General features: G+C 40.4%; 2 long non-coding RNA genes across 2 annotated transcripts in view; both read left to right on the top strand.

Annotated features, from left to right (window-relative positions):
* The window catches only part of LOC146822657 (uncharacterized), a 44,501-nt gene extending 24,764 nt beyond the window's left edge, over positions 1–19,737 (top strand). The window contains exons 2-5 of the long non-coding RNA XR_014961814.1: positions 15,652–15,758; positions 16,973–17,085; positions 18,300–18,412; positions 19,624–19,737. This is a non-coding gene — a long non-coding RNA (uncharacterized LOC146822657). The remainder of the gene's footprint in view (positions 1–15,651; positions 15,759–16,972; positions 17,086–18,299; positions 18,413–19,623) is intronic.
* A 1,211-nt stretch (positions 19,738–20,948) lies between these two features.
* On the top strand, positions 20,949–26,362 carry LOC146822656 (uncharacterized). Its single transcript, XR_014961815.1, has 5 exons — positions 20,949–21,062; positions 22,274–22,387; positions 23,600–23,712; positions 24,924–25,037; positions 26,250–26,362. It is a non-coding gene; the product is annotated as an uncharacterized LOC146822656 (long non-coding RNA).
* Positions 26,363–27,068: the final 706 nt, after the last annotated feature.

Below are 27,068 nucleotides of genomic sequence, written 5' to 3'. Positions count from 1 at the left end.
CCCAGTCTATCACTAATCAATTCAATGGCAATTGTTTGTACAATAGTTTCTAATCCATTTTCCTGTCTTAGGCTCTTATTTTCCTCCCGCCCCACGGCCGTATCTTCTTCCTCGCTGCACATATGCACTAGTTGGTCTTCCCGTAGTTCGTCCCGGGTCCTGTCGGTTCTATCCTTCTTGTGAGGCGATGCCTGCATTGGGTTTTGGTTTCTCCCCTTCTTTGTTTTCTCCGCTGTTTGGCGGATAGTTGTACCCCCTCAATCGGTACCTGTTTTTCCAGAGAGTTGCTGGATTGAATAGTGTTACTCATCAGGGCTGCTGTTGTTCCTTCAGATAATGCACTGGCGTTTGGCACTAGTATGGATGAGTCCCCATCCTCGCAAGGCTGGTTACCATCTGATGTTAATGCCGCACTTACGGTTTGCTTAGCCTGAGCCTTGCGTCTTTGGGATTTGCTTAACTTGATCATTTCTTGGCCACTAACGCTGGAGGGGATCTCTCCTTGCAATGATTGGGAAGGTACTGCTTTCCTTATGTCAGCAAGGAGATTACCCAGTGCCGATGGTAGTGTTGCTAGCTTATCTACAATTGTTATACAGGAGCAGCTGGCCTGGGTGAATTTTGTCTCTGACTGTGCCCTCTTGATCAAATTGTTGAGGTCGGCCAGCTTGTCATCAATGCCAGCGACAAAGATGGAGAGTGAGTTGAGGACTGACAACTGGAGGTCCATCTTGTCTGAATGGTACTGCAGTACATTCACAGACATTTGCATTGTGTGCAGTAGTGTGGGCCAGATGTCGTCCTTATCCAATGATGTATCTTTCCCGATGTTGAATTTTGGAGAGTTTTTATTTCTTCTTTCTGATTCGCCTCTGTTGGCGGCAGAATAGGACGCAACTAATCCCTCCCATTCTTCAGGTGTAAGATAAGATGTTTCTAGTTCAATTTCCTGAGATATTGGTGGTCGTTCTATAATACCCTCAGGTTGTGGAGTAACAGGGCTGAGTTGGGTATTAGATTTTGCCCGGAGTAGTTGAGTGTGCGCGTCTTGTAAAGTTGGTGATATTTCAGCCTCTGTTTGTTTTATCGTATTGTAAGAGTCTGTGCTATCTGCTTTGCTTATATTAGACGTGGTCGTCTTAACTGTGCACACCTCCGGGTACTTACATAATCCAAGTCTATCCGGTGAGTCCTGTACAGAGAAAAAACCCAGATTGGGACAGTTATCCTTAGGGTTATCTTCTGTTTTAGCCCACGATGGCATATCCGGTCGCTGTAACGAACCGTGAGCGGCAGGGCTGTGCTTCTGATTCCCAGGAGCCTTCGCCTCTTCTCCCAATTGCGATGGTAACATTTTGGACAAAGGTCCATCCTTATCTTGTTTGTAGAGGATGGTGTTGTTAGTGCTTTCCCCCTTTTTTCCCTCTCTACCTTCAAGTCCTCCCTCTGCGATGATCACTCTGTGACTCGCCACTTGTTTGAGTGTGATTTGCCTGCTCCCACTATCTAGTACTTTATTTATAGGCAGGGTTGTCTCCAGTTGATTCAGGTCATCGTGTCCCAGGTAATTATCTTCCTTGAATACCTGGGTCCTTGCTTCCTTGGTTATGGCTTGTGCGTCTTTTCTCTCTTTGAGACTTACATCGCAAATGCCCATTTCGCAGCTTTTTCCAGTAGCTGATAGGTCTCTCCCATCTGACCCCTGCTGCTGCCATTGCTGCCGCTGCTGTACCAGCTGATGTTCCGTTTGGTGTGCATTGAGAGGTTGAAGTGGGTCCGGGAGATTGGTTACTTTACTACTATGTAAGCACAGTACCGGCCCAGCATCTTTTAAAAATGAGAATTTTGTATACATTTTCGGTTGGTATGTTAACTTGGGCCATCTGGAATCACAGCTTAAGCTGCTTGCCATTCCGCTTGATGAGGGTTCAGGACTGGTAAGGAGCGGGGAGATTAGATGCTGGGCTTCATCTATAGTCCTCATGAGTGCTTCGGTACTACTCTTGTCTGTAGACTTCTTGTTTGCTCTCCTGGTTCTTTTGGCAGGGTTAGCAGGTTCCTGTTGTCTTATCCTTCCGGATTGCATATTTGTGCTGGATACTGCGGACCGGTTTTAAGTTGAAGCTACTGTAAAATTTCCTAGTGTCGTGTCTTTCATAAATTAATATCTTGTCTTCCCCTCTTAATAGATTGCATTTGGCACACTTCGCAGCAATTAGGAGGGGGGGAGGAAACGTATCCGGAATGTGATTAAAATTTCTTCGTTTGTAAGCTTGCAAGCTTGTGCTATGAACCAGCGGCTCAGTAGCTGCTAGTCAGTGGAGACAGTAAGGTAGTAAGATAGTAGGTTAAAATGCCTCACCATACAGCCCGCTGTAACTTGTGGACTGTTCTCCGTTTTCCTCCTCCACCGACTCCACCTTTGTTGATCCCTGCGGACCTCTGCGGTCCTCAGGTCCACGGGTCTCGAATTTCCCAGCCCCCCTGGAGGTCGCCACAACCACAACCTCTCAGCCTTCCTCTGCTCCTCTCCAGCCCACCGTTCCAGACACGGCACAACACGGCAACTCTTGCGGCTGAGGAAGGGGCTGAGAAGGGGCTGACAGAAAAGATGGGAGCGAGCGAGCAGAGACAATGTCTCACTCGAGCTCAAGCTCCGGCCCGGTCAGACCCCAAGTTCCAGCTCCAAGCTTCCGTGCAAACTTTCCGTGCAATGCACTGCCCTCGGTTTCCAGCTCCTCGAACTCTGTGAGCGGACTCCTCCTCCTCTAGCGACCTCCTGGCTCCTGGCTCAGGCTCAGGCGTCCCAGGCGCTTTCCAAAACTCTGAGCTACCATCCGGGACCCTGCATACTGCCGCTTGAATTCGCAGCTCTTCCCCCACGCCTCACAGCTACTCCAGCGCTCCTCCGGTGCTAGCTCCATGCGATACTCTCCCAGGGGGGTGAGACTTGATTGCAGTCTGCACTCTGCCGCACTTGGCTAATCACCCCCCCACCGCGACACGGCAGTCGTACGGGGGCAGAAAGTCTGCAGGGGCCAAGGGGCGAGAGCCGATAACCGGCAGCAGAGCCGGCACCTTCCTCACTTCCTCACTTGCACGCTGAGCTCCGGCTCGTCTGGATGATGCGAAAAACACGGACTATAAAGTTTTATCAGTAAATTTGTATCTGTGCAAATTATTGCCCATTTTGATGGAAAATGTGCGGTCTGTAAATTACCGCTCTACCACAAGATGCTTTAGTTATGTTAAAAAATCGCCTGCCTTATGTCCATTAAAGCTAAGTGGGTCGCAAAAGTTTGTTGTTCTAAAAAGAGTGCTGTGGCTCTAAAGGTTTGGGAATCACTGAATCTTGAGACAGGTTATATCTGTCCCTTATTGTAGGAGGTCGCTGTATCCACATGGAGGGCATCAGCATCTGGCTGATGGTTCTGATATCGGAAGTCACATTCCTAATGTTGTAAGGGAAATTGTTTTAGATTTCAACAATTAGGAGAAGCCTAGTGTTTTCCCCTTGTTAGTTAACATTTTTTAAATAAAAAATGTCCAAAATCGAAGGTTTGGAGTACGAAGAGTACCAATTAGCAAGAATTTTGTAAGAGTCGAAATTTAGGAGTTCAGCTTTTTGCATTGGTCAAAGAGAACATGTTTTCATTACTCTAGCAGTGCAAGCCATTGTGATGTGACATGGCTTTTAGCATTTTTTGGAAAGGCATAAACGTGAGTATTTGTTGTTATAGGCATTCAAACTTTCTTCTTAGCTTGGCATGTCCTTTCTCAGAGTCCATCATATAAATGATTAGCAAAAGACAACCATTGATGATTACTTGGTGATTTATCTATCCGGTCATAAAATAATCTACTTAGTCAGAGAAAGCTATCATCCTGCTTTAAGCCCCTGTATTGGAAAAGCATACAAAGCTCGTTTCACTGAAGAGTAATGCAAGGACGACTTATGTTTACAATGCATTTCTGTGTCCTATTTCCTTTCTTATGCATATGTTTACAGTTTAAAACAAGTGAGCCATTACAATGAAGTGACTAGATCTAAAACAGAAGTTGGACTTAATCATTTCAAAGCCAAATTAAATGTCATAGTTCAGGGGCACCAATAATCTAAGCATTTTTTGTCCCACTGAATGTTTAAAAACTGCTGTGCATGCAAGCCTGAATAATAACTTGCCATACGTTTTAAGGTCTTGCACGTGAGACCGCGCACGGTGCCTGGTTGTGGAATAGCTATTATGGAATTGCCAAAATGTATAATGGATTTCAATTCCTCCTATTGCTTACCATTGGTTGGCATTATTGTTACTCTCAATAGCTTACTTGTTATTCAATAGCTTGCCTTGTCAATATTGTGTTTGTCCATCCCCTGGAGCATAGTATAGTCTCTTTCCCATCCTTTTCCTTGGCTTACTTGAATTCTTCCACTGTTCGTTTTTAGGGAACTACTTTTTTCTTTCAGCACTCAATGGGAGTGCATATGTTCTCTAGCTATCTCCTGCACATGCTGCCTCTGTTCCCCAAACACCCAACCCCTCACATGCTCAGTGGTATTTTCTTCTCTACCACATGCTGTGTGTTGCTGTCTCCCTCGTGTACTGCTCTCTTGTGTATTTCTGCCCCTGCTTTCCATGTTGCTCTCCCCGCATATGTTGCTTTTCCCCTCCTCCCCATCCTTTATTTTAGTCCCCCCATCACTGTTGATTGCTTCCATATTGCTTTTCCATCCCTTGCGGGCATTTACACTGCCCCCCCCCTTTTATATGCCCCAGCACCTAACATATGTTGCAGGACACCCGCCTACCAAAATAGCGCTTTCACCCATTTTCTTCCCTTTTTTGATTTACCTATCTAAGTAGCGCCCACCATTGTCGATCTGTCAAATAAAAACACACAAAAGAAAATTCTGCTCTAGCACTCTGGGCATTTTTACTCTCCTTCATGATCTTACCAAACTTGTGCATTAGTCTTTCATCAATTCATGCACTTACGTAACCCTCCTTTATTATTTGCAGTTGTCTGTTCATTCTAGCAACAGTCTGTGTATTCACTCGCCCAGTAACCCATTCATAAACTTGTTCACCACCCTTTGACTCTTTCTGCCTTTCACCTATTCACATTCTAATCAACCACACATCAAAAATCTCTACCCAAAGGAGGTCCTTTCATTTAAAAAAGCCAGCCCTGTAAGCTTCACCAGACTGTACATTGTGAAGAGAGACCGATACAATGACATACAGTGTGTGTAGGGCACACCGTATCTGAATGGCCTAGGAGTACTTTTAATCCTAACGCTCGTAGATGTATACAACAGCAGGCAGCCCCTAAATGCCACTGTGATTGTCTCTGAGCGGACAGCTCATTCTCCCTCTGGCTCATGCCATGTATTAAGGCAGTGCTTTGTGATGGTAGAGAACAATTCCCTAGGCATCCTAGCTGTAGGGAAATATATTTTGCGGTTACTGAAGCCCATATCCCATATGTTGCATTTTATGGAATTATTACATGGCATAGCTGCAGGAGAAAATAAGCAGGAGCTTTAAAAGGGTGACTGTCTTTTGTTACACTGTGACGTGATACCCAAAACAATTCTGGAGCTGTATTACATATAAGGAGCCCTTTCCCTGTTCGCGCTACGGAACACCTTTTCATAGGTGCACCATATGCAAACAGGGAAAAGAGCATAAATAGAAAACGTACATTGTATAATAAAGTATTAATATTAAAAAGACTAAAACTTTTCTATGAACTTCACGGAGGCTTGAATACTTCTTCAGTACAAGGAGTATGTAAAGGCATAGCACAAGCAGAAACATTTAGGAAATTAGTGACTGGTAACCACAACAAATCTCGTTTAATAGCTAAAGTAATTGGGTAAACATAAGCTCGATCTAATCTATGGTTGTAACAAACACCATACCACCAGGCTTGGAAAGAAATGTTAGAGGCATTTTTCCAAGATTTTGTAATTTGTTGAAATGCAACGGCCAAGAGTAGGTCAACAATAGAAATGGAAGAGCTGAAAGAAGACCATTCCTCTGAGACACTACCTAGAAAAATATGAACATAAGAGAAAGGAATATGTGTGTGGAAAATTTTGTTAATTTGGTTCCAGACTTTGATCCAAAAAGTGTGAACAGATGGACAAGTGAAGAGCATGTGGTAAAGATCTGCATTAGGGGCAGGACATGACCAGCAAGTAGAGGAAACAGCAGGATCTATATGATGTAATTTGGCCGGGGTGATTAGGAGTCTATTGTAAATAAAGAATAAAGTTTGTGTGATATTAGCTGCTCTTGATGACTTCCTTATTTTATTCCAAATCTTTTCCCATGGAAAAATGTAACCCCAAATCCGCCTCCCAACTACATTCCGTGTTAGATTTAGTACGGGAAAGAGATGTAGATCTTAATTTTTTATATATAGAGGATGCCGAGGAGGGGGTGTGTAGAATAGAAATTGTAAGAGGAGAGGCTGTGGTATGAATAGGAGCTGAGGATAAATTATTGAAAGACTGTAGAGCGGTAGAAGCCAGTAATCGATATTTCGACAAATAGGAAGGGGGAAGAGAAAAACGGGTGCGAAGGATAGAGAAGGGAACACAAGCATCATCTTGAAACAGTTGATGAGTCCATTTAAGGTCAAGTGCTAGCCAGTCCTTCCAAAAAAGAGTCCTATTCTTAATTGTGATATGCTTATTATACCAAATTGGGGAGTTTAGAAAACGGGTACGATCATCAAGACCTTCAAGCAAAAGAGGTTGAAAAGTTTTGCGAGTATTCTTGAGAATGGGAAGGGACATCCTGGCTGGAATACGGGTTAAGGATAAAAATTCTTCAAAGGAGAAAGGATGGAAAAAAGAAGACTCTAACTCTACCCACAAGGGACGAGAATTAACAGTGTTCATATCTGTAGAGAGCAGGAATGAAGAGTGTTTGAGAAAAAAGGATGTGTGATAAGAAGAAAAGTCGGGGAAGTTAACCCCACCCATATGTTTAGGTTGCTTGAGTTTGGAGAGAGACATCCGAGGATGTTTATTCTGCCATAAAAATTTTGATAAGATGCCATAAATGTTTTTGAAACAAGATTTAGGAATATTAATAGGAATGTTAGATAAGAAAAATAGGATTATCGGAACGAGCATCATTTTAATTGAATCAAGTCTGCCCCACCAAGATAAGAATAAAGGGTGCCATCTTGACGTAGAGTTATTTAAAGTGAGCTGTAAATTCTTTAAATTTAATTCCACAGTATCTTTAAGAGAAGGAGTGAACCATAGACCCAAATATTTAATTTTAGAAGGGTTCCAATGAAAAGAAGAGTCTAGAAAATCAGCATGAAAACAATATTTGTTTAAAGGAAGAATTTCACACTTGTCAGTGTTGAGTTTGTATCCCGAAACTAGAGCAAAAGCAGAAACACCTGATAGAAAAGTTGGAATGGATGATTGAGGATTCGAAATGAATAAGAGAATGTCATCAGCATACACTGAGAGTTTTAAATTGTTGTCTGCATAAGGGAAGCCTGTAATGTTAGAGTTCAAACGGATTTTCGTTAAAAAGGGTTCTAGCGCTAAAATGAATAGAAGTGGAGAAAGGGGACAACCCTGTCGAACTCCTCTATGAAGCGGGAAGGAAGAAGATATAAGGCCATTGGCTAAAATAAACGATCTAGGAAAAGAATATAGTAATGAGATATATGAAATAAATTTGGGACCAAAACCAAACCAACGGAGTGTGGAAAAAATAAACTGCCAGTTGACTCTGTCGAAGGCTTTTTCAGCATCTAATGCAATAGCTGCTAAGGAATGTGGATGTGAGTGGGATTTACTAAGGGCATTAAAAAAGAGACGGGTATTGTCTGATAAATAACGACCTTTAATAAAACCAGATCGTTCCCTTCCAATTAACCGTGGCAAGATATCATCTAGGCGAAGAGCTAGAATTTTTGCAAAAAGTTTATAGTCCAAAATAATCAAAGAAATGGGTCTATAATTTTTACAAAGAGTATGATCTTTGTTCTCCTTAGGAAGAAGACATATTAGAGCCTCTTGAAAAGAGCCTTCAGATTTATTAGAAGAGATGAAAAATAAAAACAGTTGGTATAATTTAGGAACGAGGAAGGTAGCAAAGTGTGCGTAGAATTCCATGGTAAAGCCATCTGGCCCAGGAGCTTTGCCTTTTTTGAGCGAGTGAATAGCTTTAAGAATGTCATTGGGAAGTATATCTGATTCCAAAGAAGAAAAATCAACATCTAGAGGAGACGGGGAGGGAATAGTAGACAAATAATGAGAAATATCAGACAGAGAAGGCGAAAACTCAGGGGTATAGAGTGTTTGATAGAAATTGACGAATTCTGAGAGAATGTCTTTATCTATACGAACAGTAGTGTTAGTAGAAGTGATAATAGATTCAATCTTTGTGCGTTCCTTTTTAACCTTAAGATAATTGGCAAGGAGATTGCCAGATTTATTCTGAGCATTATAATATTTAGCACTGGACTTTAAAAGGATTAAGTTTGCAGATTCAGTAGAGAGTTTATTAAAGGAGAGTTTGGCTTTAATAAGATTAGTAAGCGTAGATTGATTTTCTGTTAGATAATAAGAGTGTTCCAATTTCTTGATTTGTGAATTAAGCGTTTGTATAGCTTGCATAGATGTTCGTCGTTTACGGGCCACGAATGAAATAATGAAGTCTCTTGAGGCAGCTTTAAAAGTATCCCAAATAAGTTGGGGGGATAAATGGGGAGTGTCATTTTCAGAAAAAAATAAAGTTGCAAATTCAAGAAATGATGATGAAAATGTGGGATCTAATAGTAGAGAGTTATTAAATCTCCACCGCTTAGTGCCTTTGTTGGGAGGGAGTAAATCTAAACTTAAGGAGACTGGAGCATGATCCGAAATTAGAATAGATCCTATATCAGAATGGGAAATATGCTGTGTGAGAGGTTTGGAAATAAAAATATAATCAATACGGGATTGGGAAGAGTGCGCTGGGGAAAAATACGTGTATTCTTGAATTGTGGGGTGACAGAGTCTCCAGGAGTCTACCAGAGATCTTTGTTGAATAGCAGAAGTGAATTGATTGTGCATGGAGGAAGGAGAAAATCGAGATTCGGATCGTCTGTCTAAAAAGGGGTCTAAAACCATATTACAATCGCCGCCTAAAATCAAGTAATCATCAGTATATTGCATTAAAGATGAAAGAAGATGGGGCCAAAACGACCTGTCTAGGGTGGTGGGAGCATAGATATTAAATATGGTTAAAGGAATTTTGTTAATCAGTAATGATACAACCACCCACCTACCATCAGAATCATTCTCCTGCTTCACAAGTTGAATATCTAAACGTTTATGGCATAGTATAGTTACACCATTACGTTTCCCTGAACCAGGTGAAGCATAAACATGACCTACCCATTGACGTAGTTTAGTTAATTCACCATCAGTTACATGAGTTTCTTGTAATAATGCAATATCTCCTTTTAAGTTAGCAATATGAGATAGAACCCTTTGGCGTTTAATGGGGGAACCCAAGCCTTTAACACTCCACGATACAATATTTAACGTCATTTAGATATAAGTACTAACTCCAAAATACCATAAAAAACATTCATATATATTAAGTAATAACTGTACAATGCACGTTAAGCGAATAAAAGAAGGAATTATCATGGAAAAGACAGAAAATAGTAACTGAAAAACCAGGAACTAGAATATAATGCGAAAAGGAGAAATGATAGAAAAGGTGACAGATTAATACAGAGATGCAGGAAAAGTAAAGAGAAAAATATAGGAAGTAAAAAAAGAAGCAAGACTGAGGGAAAAAATACAAAGTATGAGAAAAATGACAGGGAATCCAGTATAGGAAATAGGGTAAGAAAATGAAAGCAAAAACAAAAGGGAAAAGGGAGAAGACAAAAGAGATAGAGAGAGAGAAAAACAAGATGAAAAAATGATTAAGGCACATACCACGAAAAGACATGGACAGATGGGGATGGTGGAAGCACATGAGGAAAACAGCACACCAAAGGCGGGAAACTCCGATACAGAACGGAAAACGGAGACACCATCATCCAGGCAATGAAGATAGGATCACGAAGTGACGGACGATATAATGCTGCTTCTAAAATAGAAAGGGGAAAGGAAGACCAATTACAAAGGATACATAAAACGTATAATCACACATAATGGAAAAAGGCAAAAGAACAAAATTAAAATAGAGCAACAACAATTCTTAAAATAGAAAAAACATTTGCTTAGCTAAAAGTGATAGGATATAAGTTGTAGATATCCTCAGGTCTTTGAAGTACGAGGAATTTCCATGTTGTCCTCAGTGCAAGAGTCAAGAAAGACTTGTAGACGTCCTGGGTCTTCGTAAGAAGTAGTTTTGTTGTTAAAAGTTACTTTCATAAGACATGGGTGAAACAGGCCATAGCGAGCATTGATATTCCGTAGCGCAGGTCTCATGTCCAGAAATGTTTTCCGCCGATCTGCAGTTGCTTTCGCATAGTCTTGAGCAAAAAATAAATTATTACCTTGCCAAGACACTCTCCCTTTACGTTTGGCTGCATGAAGAACTAAGTAAGTCGGTATATTCTAAAAAATATAGAATAACACCACGTGGTTTGGAAGTAGATGAGGCAAACTTAGAATTTTGGCCTAGTCGGTGAGCTCTCTGGATGTTCAATTTTGGGGATGCAGGAAGATCCAATAGAGTTGGTAGGAATGACTGAAAGAAAGAAAGCGCATCAGAGCCTTCAAGTCCTTCCGCAAGGCCGTAAATGCGTAGATTATTGCGCCTATTACGGTTTTCCAAACTTTCAATCTGAGTCTTGAGATGGGCGACCTCTAACTGCAAAGGAGGGATTTGAGAAGTGACAGTTTGAATGGAATCAACGCGTTGAGAAAGCAGTGAGGACTGTTGCTCCATTTGAAACCATTTATCCTCAAGATTCTGGAGACGAATGTTGGTCTCCTCCATATGAGGCTTAAGCGCGCGAATTTCTTGAAGAAGAAGTTCCATAGATAAAGTCGCTGTAGACCCTGTTGGGGACGGTGGGTCTTTTTTGACTCGCTTGGTAGAAGTAGTCGATGAATTTTTAGGTATTTGCTTAGGGTTACCACGAGGTAAGGTGGTCTGTATATTAGTAGTATTGAATTGCGCATTTTCAGAGTCTTCCGGATTGTCCTGTAGTACACTGAAAGGATTGGGATCAGTCAGCGTAACACTGTCACCCAGAGTAGCACCAGTACGAAGTGCACAAGCCTTTGCCATGGTAAACCACACACAGTAAAATGTAGAGCGTGTGGAGAAAATGAAGATAGGCGAATCTATAAAGCAAGGACAAAAATTCAGTGAGGAACAACGAAAGTCAGTGAAAAAGGGAAGAAATGAGGTAAAAGTCACTCAAAAAAGTATGCTGCACAGGTTGTTTGTGAAAAACTAAAAAAGGAGTCTTCAAAAAGACAAAAAGAGCGACAATGAACGATAGGAAAGCAAAAAAAAGCCATATCCATGAGCCAAAACTGAGGAGATAACATTCTCTTTGCTGCGTTGCGGTAAAAAAACCAAAATGGCGGCCGCAAAAACGAGCGCGTACGAAAATGCGCCAAAATAGTATGAAGCAGCTCACGCTGGAAGCCGAAATTGAGAGCAAATGGAAGCGCTATGCTTCATGTTGTCCTGCTAGCGTCCGCATCATGTCAGGAGCAGAGAAAGGTGCCCGGTGGAAACTCCGATCTTCACGTTATCACGGAGCTCCGTGATCCGGCGGCCATCTTCTTTGGCTCCCAAGCCACGCCCCCCCCATCGGTGGCCCCTATTGAAATACCAAATGACATGGGGTGCACAAAGTGGGCGTGCAAACCCGTTGCGGCCCCTGGTGTCCTACAACCGTCTCGGAAGTACCAGTCCCTGCTCTTATGTTAAAATGATGAACCCCTCAAGAACTTGAGAATGAAGGTGATATTACACTACTTACTAGAACATATTTTCATTACTTTTGATAAATTGCCGAGAACATGTTGTTTTTTTGTTTTGCAGTTAAACATCTCACATTATAGAAATGGAGGAGTGATCAATCAAAGTAGTACAGATACTGTAGTTATCGGACATCATTAGATACATTAGGTCATTAAAAGGTAAACTAGATCAGAAGCTGTTGTTTGAATGCAGAAAAGAGGACCTATCACAAGTCAGCGAGTGCCTATTCACTGTGTCATTTCGGGCTCTGGGGCTGAAGCATCTGAACAGAAATTTGTTGTGGTTGGTCATTCATGAGTAGTTTCTTGTGTACGTAAATACAATAATAGTGCTTCCCATAGCTCTTTGGTGTGATATGTTGGTGCCATTTGCTCCCAATAAGTAGCAAATTGTTCCTGACAATAGGTCGCGTCTTGTAACCAGGATGTAACTGTGGGCACCGGACTCTGTCCCCAGTGTATAGTGACACAAAGTTTTACCAGCAGCAGGAGCATGGCTGTTAAGCGGTGGATAGAGGGGGTCTGTGTTTCACATAGCCCAGGAGGCATATCAAGGGAGTTCGAGGAATAGGATGTCCCAAGATCTACTCCAGGGTATTGAGTACTTTTTGCCAATATTCCTTGACCAAGGGACAAGTCCAGACGAGGTGTATGAAATTGGCCTGCGAGGCCATGCACCTCTTGCAGCATGCCTCCACTGTGAGCCTTATTAGTTGAAGTTGTATCGGTGTGCGGTATATCTGGTGCAGATACTTAAAATGGATGAGCTGCATTGTATAATTGAGCGCAAGAGCAGCTGTTTGTGTACCACAAAATGTGATGGGGGATTCTGCATCACACTACCTTGATGCATGAGCATTTGGGGGCGAATAGGTGCTGTATCCTGCATGATATTATATAGTCTAGTAATCAGTTTATTGCAGAGAACTGGTTGCAAAAATGTAAGCTTATATTGAAAAACAAGTATTGGCAAAGGCAATACATCAAGCTGTAAAAATAGTGCAGACCTACACAGATGTACCCAAACAACATGCATACATACGTCACCCCTCACAGGCTATAGGCACGCACTACTGACACCTCTCACGCCTTCACTTTTGCAGCTGGAGACTAACAGTTGTATTCTCTCACTCCTCACTGACTTGTAGTTACACTAAAGACATCAGATTTAGATTAGCAGTTTTGCACTAGTGCCAACAGTCACAAACCTCAGTGTGGTAGTGTCATCCATGACACAGCACTTTCACACCTCTAACAGACTTGAAATCCCACCCTCCCACCTCACTCCCACCATCGCACTCTCACTCCTTTAACAGATCAGGACTTGAATATTCACACTTGAGTCTTACTCGAGGAATCTCTAGTACAAGTCTGAGATCTCGCTGCCATTGGTGTATTTCTTGCGCTGATCTAATGTTGGAAATTGCGTATCTGTCTATCTATCTATCTATCTATCTATCTATCTATCTATCTATCTATCTATCTATCTATCTATCTATCTATCTATCTATCTATCTATCTATCTAATCTCCAGAGTTTTGTTCTCCAAATCTTCTTTTTATTAATCACAAATGATTCGAATATGACATGCAATATGGAGTGTAGACCAGCCAATGCCTTTCGTCCAATACAATGGACTTCAGGGCTGTAGAGTAACAAATGTTTACATATCTAAATACATTTAAAAACATGATTTACAATATGACAAAAATGCATAGTAACTTGTGACAATACAAAGAGTATATACATTCTTTAGTAAAGAAATGCTTCAGACCGATTATATCCCATACGATAGAAACATAAACAAACCACCAAGACAGGACAAAAAATACACATGAAATAACATCCAAATTTAAGTACATAATATGATAATAGACACTTATACACTTTCCACCCTCTATTTTATGTGGTTTCTGAACAGACGCCAAAAGAGAGTAGAGCACTGAAAAACCAGTGAAAGTTGTACTAACAGCGTGGTGTAGTTAAGGTAGCGGCAAAGTGAATCCTCACAATGAGAGTGAGCCAAAAAAAACAGTTTGTGCATACCCACAGTTGGAAACAAAACAAAGTTTAAAAGGCGCCATCCGTGCAGAAATAATAATGGGTGTTCAAAGGCCCACTGCCAGCGAGGGCCCGGAGATCAGGGAGTACTCAAATAAGATAATCTTTTACCCACCATAAGCAAAGTCATCATAGATACGACAAAGTTATTTATGAGTTCTTTACCATTACAGGGCCTACTTGCCTTAGTCATAATTACAGAGAGTTCCCTAGTGCATATTTGCTGATACCTAATCCTCCTGAGTGTCATCTTCACTCAGAGCAGTTGGTCAGATGGAGGCCTGACATCATAAAGCTACAGAAGGATGTCATCTGACATGAGGACCAATCAATTGTCTAGCAAGCAATATGATACCTTTATCATAGTGTTGAAATGGGTAGAAGAGTAGAGAGGATGCCCAGTTGAAGACTAACATGGTGGGATGAACAAAATAGACATTATTTGAGATGTATACATTTCTTGACATCTGAGTAAATATAATATCTGTCACCATGGTAGTAATATGGATGACATTATGGAGCTCCTGATAATTAATCAACGACTTTGACTGTCTCCGAAGCTGACAAAGCCTTCTTCAGATACTAGTGTTAGAAATATGTCATCAGAGGAAATACTGCCTTTGAGGCTGGAATGAGCTGTCTTAAGTTGAGCGAATGACTTACTTTCTCATGGAGGGAAGCTCATATAACCTGTTTCTCTGCAGTCTCCATGTGGGACTCTGATACTCAAGATGGATGCTTTTTTATGATACACAGTTCTTGTAACTACATCGCAATTTCAAAGGGAGTCCAATGCTTTTAGTGGCTCTGAGTGCTTTACCATTAGAGGGCCTACTTGCAGTGCAGTCATAATTACAGATAGTTCCCTAGTGCATATTTGCTGATGCCTAATCCTCCTGAATGTCATCTTCACTCAGAGCAATTGATCAAATGGAGCCCTGACATCATAAAGCTACAGAATGATGTCATCTGACATGAGGGCCAGTCAATTGTCTAGCATGCAATAGGATACCTTTATCATAGTGTTGAAATGGGTTTCGGAATAGAGAGGATGCCCAGCTGAAGACTAAGATGGTGGGATAAAAAAAGAGGCATTATTTGAGATGTATACATTTTTTGAAGCTGTGGTTGAACATAATATTCTCGGCTTCACTACTGATTAACTGGCGGGGATGTGCTAAAATGAATGTTAGAATCTGTAATTCATACTTTTTATTATTCACTTTACTAAAGCCTAGATCTTCCTCACTCAACTTATCAGATGAGTTAATTGATATTGGTGTACCGTAACCTAAATGTTTTGCAGTGAGAAGGATACGTAGTGACATGTCTGGCAATGGGGTCATTTTAGCAATGTCCAAATATAGGTGCTAGAGTGGAGTAGAGAGTGGTTACAAATAAGGCATAGCATTGAGAGATGTATGCTAGGTTGAAAAGAACTGAGATATAAATTTATAGTGAGCTGTGGATTTTCACAATATTACTTAGGCCATAATTGTTGTTATTAACGCTTTATAAAAATCATTTGTTTGTTCTATTGCATTAGTATGAAAATATTCGAGTTCTAATAATAGACTAACAGTGGACCTTTCCATCTGCAGAATATACTGAATGGCCAGCAGAAGACGTTTTTCTGCGTTGCTGAGACAAAAAAAAAAAAGAAAAAACTCAGTCATCAATCTACTGCCTGCCTCATCAATGTAATATGGTAAGTCAAAGTCGCATTTTATCTTTTTACTTGTCATTAAAAGATGTTCATAGCACCTGAATGCTCTCGTTACCTGTTGAGGGGGGGGTCTTCAGAATAAATTTAATTTTTCAAGACTAGCAATACTGAAGGACGCCATGGGCATCATGGTAGTTTATCAAAGACTTTGACTGTCTGCAAGGCTGACAAAACCTTCTTTAGATACTTGTACTAGGAATATGTCCTCCGAGTTAAATATCGTCTTTCAGGCCGAAACGAGTTGTCTAAAGTGAGAGCGATTGACTTGCTATCACATAGAGGGAAGCTCATTTAACCTGTTTCCCTCCACTCTGTATGTGGGACTCTTCTACGTAAGATGGACTGCTGTTTAGAAACTCTGTGTTCTTCTAAATCCAGCCCATTTTCAAAAGGAGCCCACTGCTTTCAATGGTTCAGAGTACTTTCCCATTACACCTCCTACTTGCATTGCAGTCATAATGAAAGATAGTTACCTCGTTGGTAATTGCTGATGTCTCGTCCTCCTGTATAATAGTCACCTAGGGTGATTGGTCGAATGGTGCCCTTACATCATAAAGCTACAGAGGGATGTCATCTGACATGAAGCGATAGGATACATTCATCCGGGTATTAAAATGGGTAGCAGGGTAGACAGGATGCCCAGCTAAAGACTAAGGTGTGGAGATGAAAGAAACGAGGGCATTATTTAAGACTTATACATTTGTTTGAAGGTGTGGTTGATCATTATATTCTCGAGTTCTCTATAGGTGATCTGAAACGGATGTGCTAAAATGAAGATGTTGGAATCTGTTATTCATAGCTTTTATTACTCCCACTAACTGTAGCATAAGCATTCCTCCCTCAACTTATCAGATCACTTGATTGCTATTGGTGTACCATAACCTAAACTAATTGCAGTGAGAGGGGTACGCTGTCACTTGGCTGACAATGAGATCTTTTTGATCTACCTCCTCATATAGGTGCTAGAGTTCTGTAGAGAGTGGTAACAAATGAGGCATATGATTGAGAGAAGTATGCTAAGTTGAAATTAAAATTGAGATTTGAATTTTTACTGAGCTGTGGATGTTCACAATATCGGAGTCGCCATAGTACTAATTATAAACAGTTAATAAAAAAGATTGTAGTTGTACTGTTGCATCAGTTTGGAAATATTCAGGTTCTAATAACTGACTTACAGTAGACTTTTCCATCTGCAGAATATACTGAATGGCCAGCAGAGGCAGTATTGCAGAAGAAATTTCTCTGTGTTGCTGAGACAAAAATAAAAAACTTAGCCATCAATCTACTGCCTGCCTCATCAATTAAGATGGTAAGTAAAAGTCGCATTTTATCTTTTTACTTGTCAGTAAAAGATGTTCATAGCGCCTGAATGCTCTCATTACCTGTTTAGGGGTGTCTTCCGAATAGATTTAATTTTTCAAGACTAGCAATTCTGCAGACACTATAGGCAGCATCATGGTAGTTTATCAAAGACTTTGACTGTCTGCAAGGCTGACAAAACCTTCTTTAGATACTTGTACTAGGAATATGTCCTCCGAGTTAAATACCGTCTTTCAGGCTGAAACGAGTTGTATAAAGCGAGAGCGATTGACTTGCTATCACATAGAGGGAAGCTCATTTAACCTGTTTCCCTCCACTCTGTATGTGGGACTCTTATACGCAAGATGGACTGCTGTTTAGAAACTCTGTGTTCTTCTAAATCCAGCCCATTTTCAAAAGGAGCCCACTGCTTTCAATGGTTCAGAGTACTTTCCCATTACACCTCCTACTTGCATTGCAGTCATAATGAAAGATAGTTACCTAGTTGGTAATTGCTGATGTCTCGTCCTCCTGTATAATAGTCACCTAGGGTGATTGGTCGAATGATGCCCTTACATCATAAAGCTACAGAGGGATGTCATCTGACATGAAGCGATAGGATACATTCATCCGGGTATTAAAATGGGTAGCAGGGTAGACAGGATGCCCAGCTAAAGACTAAGGTGTGGAGATGAAAGAAACAAGGGCATTATTTAAGACTTATACATTTGTTTGAAGGTGTGGTTGATCATTATATTCTCGAGTTCTCTATAGGTGATCTGAAAGGGATGTGCTAAAATGAAGATGTTGGAATCTGTTATTCATAGCTTTTATTATTCCCACTAACTGTAGCATAAGCATTCCTCCCTCAACTTATCAGATCACTTAATTGCTATTGGTGTACCATAACCTAAACTAATTGCAGTGAGAGGGGTACGCTGTCACTTGGCTGACAATGAGATCTTTTTGATCTACCTCCTCATATAGGTGCTAGAGTTCTGTAGAGAGTGGTAACAAATGAGGCATATGATTGAGAGAAGTATGCTAGGTTGAAATTAAAATTGAGATTTGAATTTTTACTGAGCTGTGGATGTTCACAATATCGGAGTCGCCATAGTACTAATTATAAACAGTTAATAAAAAAGATTTTAGTTGTACTGTTGCATCAGTTTGGAAATATTCAGGCTCTAATAACTGACCTACAGTAGACTTTTCCATCTGCAGAATATACTGAATGGCCAGCAGAGGCAGTGTTGCAGAAGAAATTTCTCTGTGTTGCTGAGACAAAAATAAAAAACTTAGCCATCAATCTACTGCCTGCCTCATCAATTAATATGGTAAGTAAAAGTCGCATTTTATCTTTTTACTTGTCAGTAAAAGATGTTCATAGCGCCTGAATGCTCTCATTACCTGTTTAGGTGTGTCTTCCGAATAGATTTAATTTTTCAAGACTAGCAATTCTGCAGACACTATAGGCAGCATCATGGTAGTTTATCAAAGACTTTGACTGTCTGCAAGGCTGACAAAACCTTCTTTAGATACTTGTACTAGGAATATGTCCTCCGAGTTAAATACCGTCTTTCAGGCTGAAACGAGTTGTATAAAGTGAGAGCGATTGACTTGCTATCACATAGAGGGAAGCTCATTTAACCTGTTTCCCTCCACTCTGTATGTGGGACTCTTATACTCAAGATGGACTGCTGTTTAGAAACTGTGTTCTTCTAAATCCAGCCCACTTTCAAAAGGAGCCCACTGCTTTCAATGGTTCAGAGTACTTTCTCATTACACCTCCTACTTGCATTGCAGTCATAGTAAAAGATAGTTACCTAGTTGGTAATTGCTGATGTCTCGTCCTACTGTATAATAGTCACCCAGGGTGATTGGTCGAATGGTGCCCTCACATCATAAAGCTACAGAGGGATGTCATCTGACATGAAGCGATAGGATACATTCATCCGGGTATTGAAATGGGTAGCAGGGTAGACAGGATGCCCAGCTAAAGACTAAGGTGGGGAGATGAAAGAAACGAGGGCATTATTTAAGACTTATACATTTGTTTGAAGGTGTGGTTGATCAGTATATTCTCCATTTCTCTACAGGTGATCTGAAAGGGATGTGCTAAAATGAAGATGTTAGAATCTGTTATTCATAGCTTTTAATGTTCCCACTAACTGTAGCATAAGCATTCCTCCCTCAACTTATCGGATCACTTAATTGCTATTGGTGTACCATAACCTAAACGAATTGCAGTGAGAAGGGTACGCTGTCACTTGGCTGACAATGAGATCTTTTTGGTCTACCTCCTCATATAGGGCTAGAGTTATGTAGAGAGTGGTAACAAATGAGGCATATGATTGAGAGAAGTATGCTAGGTTGAAATTAAGATTGAGATTTGAATTTTTACTGAGCTGTGGATGTTCGCAATATCGGAGTCGACATAGTACTAATTATAAACACTTAATAAAAATGAATTTAGTTGTACTGTTGCATCAGTTTGGAAATATTCAGGTTCTAATAACTGACTAACAGTGGACTTTTCCATCTGCAGAATATACTGAATGGCCAGCAGAGGCAGTGTTGCAGAAGAAAGTTCTCTGCGTTGCTGAGACAAAAAAGAAAAAACTCAGCCATCAATCTACTACCTGCCTCATCAATTAATATGGTAAGTCAAAGTCGCATTTTATCTTTTTACTTGTCATTAAAAGATGTTCATAGCACCTGAATGCTCTCGTTACCTGTTGAGGGGGGGTCTTCAGAATAAATTTAATTTTTCAAGACTAGCAATACTGAAGACGCCATGGGCATCATGGTAGTTTATCAAAGACTTTGACTGTCTGCAAGGCTGACAAAACCTTCTTTAGATACTTGTACTAGGAATATGTCCTCCGAGTTAAATATCGTCTTTCAGGCCTTAACGAGTTGTCTAAAGTGAGAGCGATTGACTTGCTATCACATAGAGGGAAGCTCATTTAACCTGTTTCCCTCCACTCTGTATGTGGGACTCTTATACGTAAGATGGACTGCTGTTTAGAAACTCTGTGTTCTTCTAAATCCAGCCCATTTTCAAAAGGAGCCCACTGCTTTCAATGGTTCAGAGTACTTTCCCATTACACCTCCTACTTGCATTGCAGTCATAATGAAAGATAGTTACCTAGTTGGTAATTGCTGATGTCTCGTCCTCCTGTATAATAGTCACCTAGGGTGATTGGTCGAATGGTGCCCTTACATCATAAAGCTACAGAGGGATGTCATCTGACATGAAGCGATAGGATACATTCATCCGGGTATTAAAATGGGTAGCAGGGTAGACAGGATGCCCAGCTAAAGACTAAGGTGTGGAGATGAAAGAAACGAGGGCATTATTTAAGACTTATACATTTGTTTGAAGGTGTGATTGATCATTATATTCTCGAGTTCTCTATAGGTGATCTGAAAGGGATGTGCTAAAATGAAGATGTTGGAATCTGTTATTCATAGCTTTTATTACTCCCACTAACTGTAGCATAAGCATTCCTCCCTCAACTTATCAGATCACTTAATTGCTATTGGTGTACCATAACCTAAACTAATTGCAGTGAGAGGGGTACGCTGTCACTTGGCTGACAATGAGATCTTTTTGATCTACCTCCTCATATAGGTGCTAGAGTTCTGTAGAGAGTGGTAACAAATGAGGCATATGATTGAGAGAAGTATGCTAGGTTGAAATTAAAATTGAGATTTGAATTTTTACTGAGCTGTGGATGTTCACAATATCGGAGTCGCCATAGTACTAATTATAAACAGTTAATAAAAAAGATTGTAGTTGTACTGTTGAATCAGTTTGGAAATTTTCAGGTTCTAATAACTGACTTACAGTAGACTTTTCCATCTGCAGAATATACTGAATGGCCAGCAGAGGCAGTATTGCAGAAGAAATTTCTCTGTGTTGCTGAGACAAAAATAAACAACTTAGCCATCAATCTACTGCCTGCCTCATCAATTAAGATGGTAAGTAAAAGTCGCATTTTATCTTTTTACTTGTCAGTAAAAGATGTTCATAGCGCCTGAATGCTCTCATTACCTGTTTAGGGGTGTCTTCCGAATAGATTTAATTTTTCAAGACCAGCAATTCTGCAGACACTATAGGCAGCATCATGGTAGTTTATCAAAGACTTTGACTGTCTGCAAGGCTGACAAAACCTTCTTTAGATACTTGTACTAGGAATATGTCCTCCGAGTTAAATACCGTCTTTCAGGCTGAAACGAGTTGTATAAAGCGAGAGCGATTGACTTGCTATCACATAGAGGGAAGCTCATTTAACCTGTTTCCCTCCACTCTGTATGTGGGACTCTTATACGCAAGATGGACTGCTGTTTAGAAACTGTGTTCTTCTAAATCCAGCCCACTTTCAAAAGGAGCCCACTGCTTTCAATGGTTCAGAGTACTTTCTCATTACACCTCCTACTTGCATTGCAGTCATAATAAAAGATAGTTACCTAGTTGGTAATTGCTGATGTCTCGTCCTACTGTATAATAGTCACCCAGGGTGATTGGTCGAATGGTGCCCTCACATCATAAAGCTAGAGAGGGATGTCATCTGACATGAAGCGATAGGATACATTCATCCGGGTATTGAAATGGGTAGCAGGGTAGACAGGATGCCCAGCTAAAGACTAAGGTGGGGAGATGAAAGAAACGAGGGCATTATTTAAGACTTGTACATTTGTTTGAAGGTGTGGTTGATCAGTATATTCTCCATTTCTCTACAGGTGATCTGAAAGGGATGTGCTAAAATGAAGATGTTAGAATCTGTTATTCATAGCTTTTAATGTTCCCACTAACTGTAGCATAAGCATTCCTCCCTCAACTTATCGGATCACTTAATTGCTATTGGTGTACCATAACCTAAACGAATTGCAGTGAGAAGGGTACGCTGTCACTTGGCTGACAATGAGATCTTTTTGGTCTACCTCCTCATATAGGGCTAGAGTTATGTAGAGAGTGGTAACAAATGAGGCATATGATTGAGAGAAGTATGCTAGGTTGAAATTAAGATTGAGATTTGAATTTTTACTGAGCTGTGGATGTTCACAATATCGGAGTCGACATAGTACTAATTATAAACACTTAATAAAAATGAATTTAGTTGTACTGTTGCATCAGTTTGGAAATATTCAGGTTCTAATAACTGACTTACAGTAGACTTTTCCATCTGCAGAATATACTGAATGGCCAGCAGAGGCAGTATTGCAGAAGAAATTTCTCTGCGTTGCTGAGACAAAAAAGAAAAAACTCAGCCATCAATCTACTACCTGCCTCATCAATTAATATGGTAAGTCAAAGTCGCATTTTATCTTTTTACTTGTCATTAAAAGATGTTCATAGCACCTGAATGCTCTTGTTACCTGTTGAGGGGGGGTCTTCAGAATAAATTTAATTTTTCAAGACTAGCAATACTGAAGACGCCATGGGCATCATGGTAGTTTATCAAAGACTTTGACTGTCTGCAAGGCTGACAAAACCTTCTTTAGATACTTGTACTAGGAATATGTCCTCCGAGTTAAATATCGTCTTTCAGGCCGAAACGAGTTGTCTAAAGTGAGAGCGATTGACTTGCTATCACATAGAGGGAAGCTCATTTAACCTGTTTCCCTCCACTCTGTATGTGGGACTCTTATACGTAAGATGGACTGCTGTTTAGAAACTCTGTGTTCTTCTAAATCCAGCCCATTTTCAAAAGGAGCCCACTGCTTTCAATGGTTCAGAGTACTTTCCCATTACACCTCCTACTTGCATTGCAGTCATAATGAAAGATAGTTACCTAGTTGGTAATTGCTGATGTCTCGTCCTCCTGTATAATAGTCACCTAGGGTGATTGGTCGAATGGTGCCCTTACATCATAAAGCTACAGAGGGATGTCATCTGACATGAAGCGATAGGATACATTCATCCGGGTATTAAAATGGGTAGCAGGGTAGACAGGATGCCCAGCTAAAGACTAAGGTGTGGAGATGAAAGAAACGAGGGCATTATTTAAGACTTATACATTTGTTTGAAGGTGTGATTGATCATTATATTCTCGAGTTCTCTATAGGTGATCTGAAAGGGATGTGCTAAAATGAAGATGTTGGAATCTGTTATTCATAGCTTTTATTACTCCCACTAACTGTAGCATAAGCATTCCTCCCTCAACTTATCAGATCACTTAATTGCTATTGGTGTACCATAACCTAAACTAATTGCGGTGAGAGGGGTACGCTGTCACTTGGCTGACAATGAGATCTTTTTGATCTACCTCCTCATATAGGTGCTAGAGTTCTGTAGAGAGTGGTAACAAATGAGGCATATGATTGAGAGAAGTATGCTAGGTTGAAATTAAAATTGAGATTTGAATTTTTACTGAGCTGTGGATGTTCACAATATCGGAGTCGCCATAGTACTAATTATAAACAGTTAATAAAAAAGATTGTAGTTGTACTGTTGCATCAGTTTGGAAATATTCAGGTTCTAATAACTGACTTACAGTAGACTTTTCCATCTGCAGAATATACTGAATGGCCAGCAGAGGCAGTATTGCAGAAGAAATTTCTCTGTGTTGCTGAGACAAAAATAAACAACTTAGCCATCAATCTACTGCCTGCCTCATCAATTAAGATGGTAAGTAAAAGTCGCATTTTATCTTTTTACTTGTCAGTAAAAGATGTTCATAGCGCCTGAATGCTCTCATTACCTGTTTAGGGGTGTCTTCCGAATAGATTTAATTTTTCAAGACTAGCAATTCTGCAGACACTATAGGCAGCATCATGGTAGTTTATCAAAGACTTTGACTGTCTGCAAGGCTGACAAAACCTTCTTTAGATACTTGTACTAGGAATATGTCCTCCGAGTTAAATACCGTCTTTCAGGCTGAAACGAGTTGTATAAAGCGAGAGCGATTGACTTGCTATCACATAGAGGGAAGCTCATTTAACCTGTTTCCCTCCACTCTGTATGTGGGACTCTTATACGCAAGATGGACTGCTGTTTAGAAACTGTGTACTTCTAAATCCAGCCCACTTTCAAAAGGAGCCCACTGCTTTCAATGGTTCAGAGTACTTTCTCATTACACCTCCTACTTGCATTGCAGTCATAATAAAAGATAGTTACCTAGTTGGTAATTGCTGATGTCTCGTCCTACTGTATAATAGTCACCCAGGGTGATTGGTCGAATGGTGCCCTCACATCATAAAGCTAGAGAGGGATGTCATCTGACATGAAGCGATAGGATACATTCATCCGGGTATTGAAATGGGTAGCAGGGTAGACAGGATGCCCAGCTAAAGACTAAGGTGGGGAGATGAAAGAAACGAGGGCATTATTTAAGACTTATACATTTGTTTGAAGGTGTGGTTGATCAGTATATTCTCCATTTCTCTACAGGTGATCTGAAAGGGATGTGCTAAAATGAAGATGTTAGAATCTGTTATTCATAGCTTTTAATGTTCCCACTAACTGTAGCATAAGCATTCCTCCCTCAACTTATCGGATCACTTAATTGCTATTGGTGTACCATAACCTAAACGAATTGCAGTGAGAAGGGTACGCTGTCACTTGGCTGACAATGAGATCTTTTTGGTCTACCTCCTCATATAGGGCTAGAGTTATGTAGAGAGTGGTAACAAATGAGGCATATGATTGAGAGAAGTATGCTAGGTTGAAATTAAGATTGAGATTTGAATTTTTACTGAGCTGTGGATGTTCACAATATCGGAGTCGACATAGTACTAATTATAAACACTTAATAAAAATGAATTTAGTTGTACTGTTGCATCAGTTTGGAAATATTCAGGTTCTAATAACTGACTAACAGTGGACTTTTCCATCTGCAGAATATACTGAATGGCCAGCAGAGGCAGTGTTGCAGAAGAAAGTTCTCTGCGTTGCTGAGACAAAAAAGAAAAAACTCAGCCATCAATCTACTACCTGCCTCATCAATTAATATGGTAAGTCAAAGTCGCATTTTATCTTTTTACTTGTCATTAAAAGATGTTCATAGCACCTGAATGCTCTTGTTACCTGTTGAGGGGGGGTCTTCAGAATAAATTTAATTTTTCAAGACTAGCAATACTGAAGACGCCATGGGCATCATGGTAGTTTATCAAAGACTTTGACTGTCTGCAAGGCTGACAAAACCTTCTTTAGATACTTGTACTAGGAATATGTCCTCCGAGTTAAATATCGTCTTTCAGGCCGAAACGAGTTGTCTAAAGTGAGAGCGATTGACTTGCTATCACATAGAGGGAAGCTCATTTAACCTGTTTCCCTCCACTCTGTATGTGGGACTCTTATACGTAAGATGGACTGCTGTTTAGAAACTCTGTGTTCTTCTAAATCCAGCCCATTTTCAAAAGGAGCCCACTGCTTTCAATGGTTCAGAGTACTTTCCCATTACACCTCCTACTTGCATTGCAGTCATAATGAAAGATAGTTACCTAGTTGGTAATTGCTGATGTCTCGTCCTCCTGTATAATAGTCACCTAGGGTGATTGGTCGAATGGTGCCCTTACATCATAAAGCTACAGAGGGATGTCATCTGACATGAAGCGATAGGATACATTCATCCGGGTATTCAAATGGGTAGCAGGGTAGACAGGATGCCCAGCTAAAGACTAAGGTGTGGAGGTGAAAGAAACGAGGGCATTATTTAAGACTTATACATTTGTTTGAAGGTGTGATTGATCATTATATTCTCGAGTTCTCTATAGGTGATCTGAAAGGGATGTGCTAAAATGAAGATGTTGGAATCTGTTATTCATAGCTTTTATTACTCCCACTAACTGTAGCATAAGCATTCCTCCCTCAACTTATCAGATCACTTAATTGCTATAGGTGTACCATAACCTAAACTAATTGCAGTGAGAGGGGTACGCTGTCACTTGGCTGACAATGAGATCTTTTTGATCTACCTCCTCATATAGGTGCTAGAGTTCTGTAGAGAGTGGTAACAAATGAGGCATATGATTGAGAGAAGTATGCTAGGTTGAAATTAAAATTGAGATTTGAATTTTTACTGAGCTGTGGATGTTCACAATATCGGAGTCGCCATAGTACTACTTATAAACAGTTAATAAAAAAGATTGTAGTTGTACTGTTGCATCAGTTTGGAAATATTCAGGTTCTAATAACTGACTTACAGTAGACTTTTCCATCTGCAGAATATACTGAATGGCCAGCAGAGGCAGTATTGCAGAAGAAATTTCTCTGTGTTGTTGAGACAAAAATAAACAACTTAGCCATCAATCTACTGCCTGCCTCATCAATTAAGATGGTAAGTAAAAGTCGCATTTTATCTTTTTACTTGTCAGTAAAAGATGTTCATAGCGCCTGAATGCTCTCATTACCTGTTTAGGGGTGTCTTCCGAATAGATTTAATTTTTCAAGACTAGCAATTCTGCAGACACTATAGGCAGCATCATGGTAGTTTATCAAAGACTTTGACTGTCTGCAAGGCTGACAAAACCTTCTTTAGATACTTGTACTAGGAATATGTCCTCCGAGTTAAATACCGTCTTTCAGGCTGAAACGAGTTGTATAAAGCGAGAGCGATTGACTTGCTATCACATAGAGGGAAGCTCATTTAACCTGTTTCCCTCCACTCTGTATGTGGGACTCTTATACGCAAGATGGACTGCTGTTTAGAAACTGTGTTCTTCTAAATCCAGCCCACTTTCAAAAGGAGCCCACTGCTTTCAATGGTTCAGAGTACTTTCTCATTACACCTCCTACTTGCATTGCAGTCATAATAAAAGATAGTTACCTAGTTGGTAATTGCTGATGTCTCGTCCTACTGTATAATAGTCACCCAGGGTGATTGGTCGAATGGTGCCCTCACATCATAAAGCTAGAGAGGGATGTCATCTGACATGAAGCGATAGGATACATTCATCCGGGTATTGAAATGGGTAGCAGGGTAGACAGGATGCCCAGCTAAAGACTAAGGTGGGGAGATGAAAGAAACGAGGGCATTATTTAAG

Source organism: Triturus cristatus, chromosome 5_2 (assembly GCF_964204655.1).
Source record: "Triturus cristatus chromosome 5_2, aTriCri1.1, whole genome shotgun sequence".
NCBI lineage: Eukaryota > Metazoa > Chordata > Amphibia > Caudata > Salamandridae > Triturus > Triturus cristatus.
Note: the sequence above shows the minus strand (reverse complement) of the source record. Positions and strands in the feature narration are given on the sequence as shown.